The sequence below is a fragment of the Triticum dicoccoides genome, chromosome 6B, assembly GCF_002162155.2.
Source record: "Triticum dicoccoides isolate Atlit2015 ecotype Zavitan chromosome 6B, WEW_v2.0, whole genome shotgun sequence".
Classification (NCBI taxonomy): Eukaryota; Viridiplantae; Streptophyta; class Magnoliopsida; order Poales; family Poaceae; genus Triticum; species Triticum dicoccoides.
The window spans coordinates 617,430,930-617,441,008 of NC_041391.1; the positions used below are offsets into that span (position 1 = coordinate 617,430,930).

The 10,079-nt window shown below is 42.9% G+C and overlaps 1 pseudogene; it reads right to left on the minus strand.

Moving 5' to 3' along the window:
- Positions 1–1,900: 1,900 nt before the first annotated feature.
- On the minus strand, positions 1,901–3,468 carry LOC119321331 (annotated as a pseudogene).
- Between the last annotated feature and the right edge of the window lie 6,611 nt (positions 3,469–10,079).

Genomic DNA, 10,079 nt, shown 5'->3' on the forward strand with positions numbered 1-10,079 from the left:
TCTTTTCTACACGTATGCGATAATATTATTGTCCGACCAATGTATTTTTGATGAATATGATAACAATATTATCTTTTTTAGTCTAACTAGACAATTGCCCGTGCACTACAACGGAAATATAAACATTCTAGTAGATTATCTCGTGACTGCGCGTCTATTATTATATTGATACACTATAAAATCTTATCAAGTCGCCATGATTTACCGGCCATTTTATTGTTATGCACTTTTTTGGTAAGAATTTAATTACTTACCAAACAAAATGTGTTTTTTATAGTTAATAAAACATGAGACAATTAATTCTACTTTAGGGAGATTGGATGGGAGAAAAATCAAAGATGAGAGAAAAAAAATCAAAAAGAAGAAAAAAATGGGACATATATAAGGAAGATTAGACGAAAAAGAAGTGAAATGAGAACCTTACTTTTTGTGATAGGCGCCGGTGCGCCGGCCCAATTTTGGGCCGGTCGCAGCGCACCCGTCCGATTCATTCATTAACAGCCGTCAGATCTGTCGCCCCCTCCCCCACTCTCAAAAAAAAAAAATTGACGCCCCCTGCAGTCGTCTTCCCCCGTTCCCCATGCTTCCGCACGCAGAGCATCGCCCCCTCCCCTCCCCTCGACTTGTCGCCGTCGGGGCCGTGGCCGACGAGCTCCGGCGGGGTCCCCACCTGTGGCCGTCGGGATTGCATCATGACCGCCAGTGGGGCCCTCAGCGCGCGGTCAACGACGGATTGCAGCCCTCCTGACTGGTTCCAGCTCGCGGTTCGCCATGGTTGCAGCATGCCCCGACGTCACCGCCGCTGGCTTGCCGCGGCCGTTGGTTTGCATCTTGGTGTCCAACAACAAAAATTATGAAAAACAAACAAAATCCTCGAGTGGTCGGTTGAAGCAAAATATTACTAGGTTCCAGCAAAAAGAAGCTCCAGTTCCAGCAAAATAAATTTGATAGGAAAAAAAGCTTCAGTGGTTGTAGCAAAAGAAATACTAGCTTCCAGCAAAAATATGAGCCAGTTCCAGCAAAAACAAATTTAGCAAGAAAGAGCTCCAAGGTTGATTGTAGCAAAAAAACAAGCTAGTTCCAGCAAAATAATATGCCGGTTCCAGCAAAAACACCTTGGAGGCAACCGACGGCTCAACGGTTCCGGCACCGGCGAACCCGCGGGGCGCAACTTCGCCCCGCTGGATGCAGCTTGGCCAGACGATGGTTGCAGCTCCGCCACTGGTGGCTGCAGCTCCCATAGCAGTCGGTTGTAGCTTGCCCCGTCGATGCGGCGTCGTCGAATGCAACTCAACCCACCATCGGTTGCAGCTCTGCCAACTAGGGGTTGTAGCTTCCCATCGCCGCAGTTGCAACTCCACCAGGCCAGCTTCTGCTCGCATATCGGTGGTCGTCGTCGCCGGCACCGGTGGTGGTCTCGCAGCACTTCGGTGGTCAGCTGAAGAAGGCGATGGGAGAGAGGATGCGAGAGAAAAAATGATGCCGCGTGCTGGGGAAAAGGAGTGGCTGAGAGCACCTCGGGTGAAAGAGATAAGATGGATGGAGCAAAGAGCGGTGCGTGGGTCCCATGCTACAGGAGCGAACAGAGGCGCTGGATTTTTCTTCTAATCACACGACGCGCGCGAGACCGGCCGAAGATTCGGCCGGCGCGCCGGTGTTAAACATTACCCTTTTTTTAAGTAGTATACTCCCTCCGTCCCAAAATAAGTGTCTTAACTTTGTGCTAGCTCTAGTATAAATTTACACTAAACTCGAGACACTTATTTTGAAACGGGGCGAGTATATAGAGAGATAACAATATCATTGCTACAAGTGCACAGCACCGCCAGCGGATTGGCCAAGAGTACAAAAAATACGTTGAATTAAATAGAAAACTGATCCAAAAAACTATAGGAAGGGATCAGCCAAACACAAATTGCGCAGGAGGGTGGGAGGAAGAAACTCCATCCATAATCTTTTTCTGTGTAGCGTTCTTCTTCCTGTCGGTCCATGAGTGCTGTTCCGTCACCATCTCCCAGTCCCAGTGCCCCTTGTCCTCAGCACGCCAATTCCTGAACAAGGCTACACGGCGCAACGACGTCGACACTCCCACGACAAACTTGACAAAGCAAATCTGCCTCTTGGTTTCCTGAAAACCAGCCACCACGAACTCTTTCAAGTGACGCCGCCGAAGCTTGGTGGGCTCCCAGGGTATCGCACGTCTGGCCCTCTGGTTGCAAGGGGCGATGTGGACGTGAAGGGTCTCGAGTGATGGCGCCATCTCGAGGAGGAGACGGGGCCACGAGACATCCCAGGAGGAAGGCACGTCGGCGACGAGCAGTTTCTCAGCTTGGGCAACAAGGGCGACGAGGAGCCAGACGGTGGCGGCACGATCCATCGTCTTGGTCCGGTGAACCGGAGGACGAGGTTCGTTATGTAGGGCGTGCCCCCGAGGAACGAGCCAAGCTCACGCTGGTGGCCAATGTATCCGCGCGGCCGTCCCATTCGTGTGCGAAGACCGACCCTAGTGGTGTGGTTGCATTGCCTGAGGCTGGGAAACGAGGTGGACTGATCGAATTGTAGCATGGCATCGGTGCCCCGTGAGGCTAGGCTCTCGAGGTTAGGAAGAGCCCTCATCCGCACCTGTCCGAACCTGCACTTGTCAAAGACGAGCTCCCTGATCTGTGAGCTGGGGGCGTCCACCACCAGCTCCGTGTACTCCCATGGGCACTGACAGGACTTGAAGTGCAGCACCTGCAGCTGCGGGCACAAGATGAAGACGCCCTCGTAGGCTGCCTTGGGCGTCGATCCCTTAATGTCTTGCAGGACGAGCATGGTGAGTCCGCTGAACTCGTGCAGCGACGGGAGCGCGCAGCCTACAAGCTTGAGGCTCCGCAGGCACGACGCGCCAGGATCGTGGCAGAGGCCGTGGCCAGGGAAGTTGTGCACGGATTGCTCGGATCCGTAGATCGGCTTGGCCACAGCCTCGAGGTCGCTGACCCCCCAATCGTCGATGGAATTGGCGATTAGCCTGTTCATGCAGCCGGGGTTGTGGTTGATGAAGAACTCGAGCCTCAGCCTGCTCACGCTACGGCGAGCTCCTCGGACGACCTCGTCGTCCAAGAAGCTCTCGACGGAGCGGCTTAGTGCGCGCATGGCACCGCGCTCGTACCTCCTGATTTTTGGCATGAGCTCACACATTTTTTTGAACCGAAGATAATGTTCCTTTATGTCCATATCGTCAATGAGAAGGACCAATCTGTGGTAGCGCGGTGGGAGCATGCTGCCGACCCGGAAGTCGAGGACGGAGAGCTCGCGGTGGAGGCGGGCCCAGCGCGTCGACAGCAGCGCGGTGCCGAGCGCCGTGCGGGTGTCGAGACGGCGCAGGACGAGGAGCAGGAGGTCGTCGGGGAGGGCGCTCATCAGGTCGTCGCCGCGGGACGACTGACGCCGCCGGCGCAGGGGTCGATCCGTCCTGATCCTGGCCATGAGCCTCCACCGGCACGGCGAATCGAATAGCGACTAGCGAGTACAGATCATACTTTAAAACCGCGGGCGAGAGGGAATCGCGGCCGGGATTTTTGCAGCGACGATTAAGGAAATAATGGCGCAATCGCCTGATCTCCCGCTGTTTACTGAGCCATGCAAATCGCGGGGCGGTTTCAGATCCGCGATAGCTTAGATTTCGCTGGCTCGCACCCGGGGACACCGGACCTCTGATGAGTGGGTTTCAGGATGGTACCGTCGGAGGAATTCCACCCGGAACCAGAGGATGGGTTTCAGGCGACCACCTTAATCACACCCGCGAGTCAGCCGAGTTTTTTTTTTTTTTTTGAAGGCGAGTCTAGCCGAGCTGGTCTGCAGCGTGTCCGTCCACCCACGACGCCAGTGATCAAATCCCGGCGCTCCCGTCCCTTTTTTTAATCTCTGCTTCAATTCAAGCACGCGCACATCGGCACGGCCCTTGGCCCAGAATCCCTACTGGGCCTGCAGTGCTATGTATCTGGCCCAGTGTACCCTCAGCAGTTTTATTATACTATCACCTTGATGAAATGCCTAAAAAATTATAGTATCACCTTGAATAGTAGAGAAAAATTGAAAATAATTACATGGGTGAACGGATCAAAGAATCAGAGAAACACACCTTGCTTTATTATTTATATTGAAAATAAAAAAAATTTAAATTGTGTGTGTGGGGGGGGGTATTTTTGGTTTTTCCTTTTTTATTTTCTTTTTCTGTTTTTCTTCAAAAAATATATTCAGATATTGTTTTTATTTTTATTTTATTTTTTTATTATGGTACTTTCTTCCGGTTTTATTGGGTTTCAGTTTATTTCTTTCTTTTTCTTCTATTTTTTATGTATTGTACAAAAAGTTCACTATGTATTCAAAATATGTTAAAGAAAATGTGCGCCGTATATTAATAACATGTTCAGGGTATCTTAAAAAGATGTTCATTGTGTATTTGAGAATTGTTCGGCGTATATCACAAAAATGTGCAACGTGTATTTAAAAATTGTACATTGTGTATCACAAAAATGTTCGTTGTGTATTTAAAACTTGTTCAAGGTATATTACAGAACTATATAGGTAAAATATATGGGACACCTAGGTGCCTGGGCACCTAGGGTATCAGCCGTTGGATCAATCCATGATCCTGCCAATGCATATCGGGTTTCAATTGTTACCCCCGTTAACAGCATTCATTAGCCATGTTTAAATATTGCATGCGGCCCAATTGTGGTATGATTCTCACCTTCCATATATTATTGCATGAGCATGAATTATTCCCTTCCATGATTTTCACATTATGTTGTTGCTCATTAATTCGATTCTTTCCAAATATGAAAGGTGCCCTCCAATTTGATTGTTTACCAAATAAAGAGCGCACGTACTTGCCATAATTTGCCTAGCAATTGAACCTGGACTAAATACAAGCACGCATTTGCATACCTATGTGATACGTGATTCACATCTTCCTCATTTTCTTCTACACCAGAATACCTTGCGTGGCCATGGTTGCCATTGTCACCGCCGTGGTCGCCCATGGCTCTCACCGGCTGTTTTTTCTCCATTACATCTGTAGCAATTTACCTATTTATTTTTAAATTGCAGGTATCTCCACTGGTTTGTCATACTACTTTTGAATTGCAGGTATCTCCACAAGGCCATAATCGAGGAATACACCATGGAGACTACGACTGCCCGGATAACTCAACTGCAACCTCGAGATGAGCTTAAAAAAACATCACGTGACCCTTTTCTCTCTCGATGTTAGTCTTAGTCGTGCGAGCTATGTACGATTCATGCATTTTGTGCAAAATATTTTTGTGAAACCTGAGACTTGAACTTTATGTTGTAATTTGCAAACCTTGTCTCATCTACAGATCTTAGCCATGTGCTTGTATTTTTTTGACTTATATGAATAGCTCCTATAGGAAGGTACGTCTCATTTTTCATATAGACGTATAATAGCGAGGATACTTCAATATATCTAGTAATTTATTCCTTCAGTTTCCTTTGTGTTCAAAGCTTTTTTTGTTCATCTAACTAGATATTGTTTCATTTCCTAATTTCTTTTTCAGATGACTTTATCGTGGCTGTCTTGTGAGAGATCTATGAAGAAATGATCTATAGGACAAAGAGCCGCTAAGCTAATGTTGAGATGTGCCGGGTGGTTGACAATGAAGGCTTTGGGTGACAAGGTCGGACACAATCAGTATGCGAGAGAAGAGAATGAGGATACATTCTATTTAGTTGTATACTTTCTCTTTTTGGATCTTGCATTTGTAGTTGCAATTTTGAGTGTGATAGCAAATATTAGTCACGAAAATCGGGATGTAATATGGTTGTGCATAGGCATGACAAAATTTAAGAGATACATGTGTATCAAATGATATGTGATCTCCGTTCATCTTTGAACTCTAATTGTGCGTTGGAACTTGTAATTTGGGTTGTAATGACACACATTTTGGGCAACACACTCATGTATTTTTTAAAATTTTAAATATTACAATGAGTCACACATTCTCATACTTTTGGTTTTCTTTAGGAAGTAGATACGCAAAAGGGACCAAGTACTAGGAAAATAACCATGCTGATTTTGGGTATTATTTTTAGGAAATATATAGAGCACATGGTACCCCTGGCCGACCGATATAGTTGCACAACCTGATACCTAATCATATCACACCATATTCTACTTTCTAAGTTTTATAATAGAAATGGTGAATCACATTTTATTGCACCCATTTTTCCTAGGAACTGGGTACCCACAGATGTGACATAAGGCCTACTCACTAACCTTTCCAAATTTTCATATAACAGGTATCAGTTACCTATATTAGATTCACATGGTGTCGTATACCTAATGTATGATACCCGTACTCTGATGTGCCCGACGACCATACTCAAAGTATCTTAGTAATAATACACTGATACACTAGTACACAGTCTTTCGAATTTCCTAAACCAATATGGATTTACTGCATTTTTGTATGGTTTATTTTTCATGGGGATCTCATACCCAACAATGAAATGTAGTAGAGAAAATACCATCTAATTGTGGATTTTACTTTTACGTTCATCTGGGTATATCTGGTATCCATGACTGAACTATATATACAGTGAGAACAAATTGATGAACCGTATAGTATTATACTCCATCATTACACTACATTGCATTATTATTTAGTTTTTCCTTATGTGCATCAACCATAATTGACATACCCAGAATTTGTTGTATACAAATTTAAAGGGCATATAACAATGATCTTACTATGACATACCTAAGTTCATATAGTCAACTTAGAATCCACCAAAATGTGTGAGTATGTAGTACACACATGATGCATATCTACATGGTTGTTATATAATAGGTATCAGATACTTGCAATTTCATATAATTATCGTCAAGAGATACCTACCCAATGACCATGCAAATTATGCAACAGTACTTACCCACATGGTGCAACCTATGGGCATATAATACTTCCACCTCTAGTGATCTTTAGTTATTCACCTAACGTAATTATGTAAAGCTTGGTAGTTTTCATCCAAAAATTACGATTATATACAGGAGTAGACACATGGTTCCATTTTATTAGAATTATGATAATGATCTTAATTTATGATTCCCTACTCTTACTTTTTTTTGCATTGGAATGGCTCTGTGACCAACAAGATTTGTACTACCTGTGTATGATACTTAGATCGAACAGACACAAAGTGCTTGCTAAATGAGTTGGATAGTTCTGGTAGCATATCGAACGGACGTCGTACTAGAAATGCATACGTATAGCACAATTATTTTTGCACATACCCTAAAGAAATAACCACTAATCTAATTAAAGAATATATTATATTTCTTGCAGAAAAAGAAGATCTTATATGGTATTGGCCAAATTAAATTAATTAATGTCGAAACACAATTATTTTACAACATTTAAATTTCCTAGCAAATATATAATTGATGTGGTATACATTGATTTATTGCGGAGCAATTAATCATGCACAATCAAAACAAAACCTATAAAAACCGTACATACTCCATCCCTCGGCATTGCATACCTAAGGAAGACACACTGTTCCCCTTGATAATAATAGTGCAAGAAAGATCTTTATGATTTCACACTCATTCCATTTTTGCATAACACTACACAAAGGTCGTGTTAGTCGAGTGTCGTCCTTTTGCCAATTGTTTTGGATTTCAATACCTAGGCAGCAGAAACTCGGTGAACGTGCATTTTGCCTGAGTATCTGCCTTTTTCCTAGTGTTTTGCAATAGGCGTGAAACTGGGCAAAATCTATGATTTCGGTACTGCTTGTCTAATGTTCCATCCATTAAAATTTACATTCACATCTCCTAATCATTTTCTCTACTCCAAAGTCCAACCTACAGAAGTGCGCTAGTACTAGAAGGAACAGAATTACGCACTCGTATTTTAATATACCCTGAAGATGTAACCACTAATGCAATTAAAGATCATCTTATATGATATACCCATGTCCATAGAAACGAATAACATTCAAAGAACAACGGTTTTCTAAAAGAAACTCATAATGACAAAATAATTTTATATTTTAATTTCCGCATATCGTAGGTACATACCCACACACGACCAGACTAATAAATGAACAGAAAATATTTGTAATTATAGGTATATACCCACAAAACCCAGACTAATAAAATAGATAACATTCAACAATTGATGATTTTTTTACAGAAATTCGTAGTGATAAAATACCGTTATATTTTAACTTGCTCCTAGCATGCATGTCAGTACGTATGGAAAATCATTTCAGTTTGAAACATTCAGATAACAGACCATTAATTAGACGCACATCTTTGAAAGGTATTTGATTGAGTAGTTATATACCCTTTCCATAAAGAACACGCCATGCAAAAAAAATTGGAAGGTACAACGGAAAATTATTTCGGTTTGATTTGTTCAAACGATGGCCCACTGATGACATCCCCATCTTTGGAAGGTATTTCATTGATATGGTATACCCCTTCCATAATAGCTACGCCATGCAAAATTCTTTGAAAGGTTTTCAATTGGCAGACATCAATTACTTTTGGAAAGTTCGTACGGGGTATGCTTCACGAAAACACATATATGGTAACTTACTTTCTTAATGCTGACATATAATGCAAAATATAAACCTATATCTTAACGGGTCAGACCCAATAACTCATCTATACGCAATTAAAAAAACAGTACAATCGATCTAACGGCATCTAGGCAAGGTGCCTGGGCACCTAGGTGTCCCAAACTGCCGTCCTATATATATATAGGACAAATTTTATCTACAAGCGGTGGTAGTTACCTCCATGTTGCCTGGCTGCCATCTGTCCTCCTGTACGCCAATGCTAAACAGGCTAGTGAATGGAAAGATCCGCAAGCATTCCGCTGTATTTAATAATTTAAACAATTAATCACTAAATTTGGGCACGGTTAGTTCAACAAAGTGCTAATATCATGGCCACATGCATCGCATCCCAATCCCATTGTATGGATAAGGCTAGCTAGCTTTGACGTACTGCCCCCAAAAATCTGGGTATACATACACCTTTATGTATCTATACAATATAGTTTGAAATATTCATATTATATATTCTATTTTTTTCAATGGGAATCACACTATATATTATGTTCTCCCTTAAAAGTCTTAGTATACATACTCTATACTCCAAAATAATTTATAGTATGTAGTATATCTATTTTGATCCCCATTATTATACATACTCCATAGTCTATACTCCAGAATAATTTATATTATATGCTATATTTCCAAATGATATTGCACATACTGTATACTTAAAAAATTGACAGAATGTACTCCATAGCCGTATGGAGTAGGAGAGTATGAAGTATGTCCTGGAGTGGATAGAGGCCTTATATTATATATAGGGATACATACTATTTTGCTGGGGTATGGAGTATGTGCTATAACTGGGGTTTGGAGTATGAAGAGAAGGAGTGTGTCAATGAAATTGAAAGAGAGTATAATCAAGGATGGTGTATGTAGCATGTGTTTATGTGTGTGTATGTGTCCATGACGTACCACTATGGGAGTGAGTTTATTCATGAGAGGAGTATATTCATCTTACGGGGGAGAGTATAAAGAAGGTAGTATGGAGTATACTAAAGAATGGCAGTATGTAGTACAACAAAGAAGGTAGTATCAAGTAATAGTATATTTCACGGTATATGACATCGATTTGTCCAACGGTACAACTGGTTCGTCCATGCATGGAATTCTCGACCTTATACAATAAGCACTTATATACACTATTATCTTTCTCGATCGTTGCATGTGGCTCATGTTGGCTCACTATGGAAATTGTTGTGACAACACATCTTTTGCAACCGTACGCCGCCGCCGCCGCCAAAGTAGTCGCCCTCCATTGTGTGCTGCTGCATGTCGTCATCACGGCACCAAGACTGTCAAGCAGTTACCTTGCCTTCATGAGTAGTTGTACATCGTTGTTTCTGCCGCCGTGACAGAGAGTATGAAACTCCTTGCAAATTCTTGCCGTAGTCCACATGATCTGTTTACGCTGGTCCTGAAACTTGCAGAACAGATCGCTAATT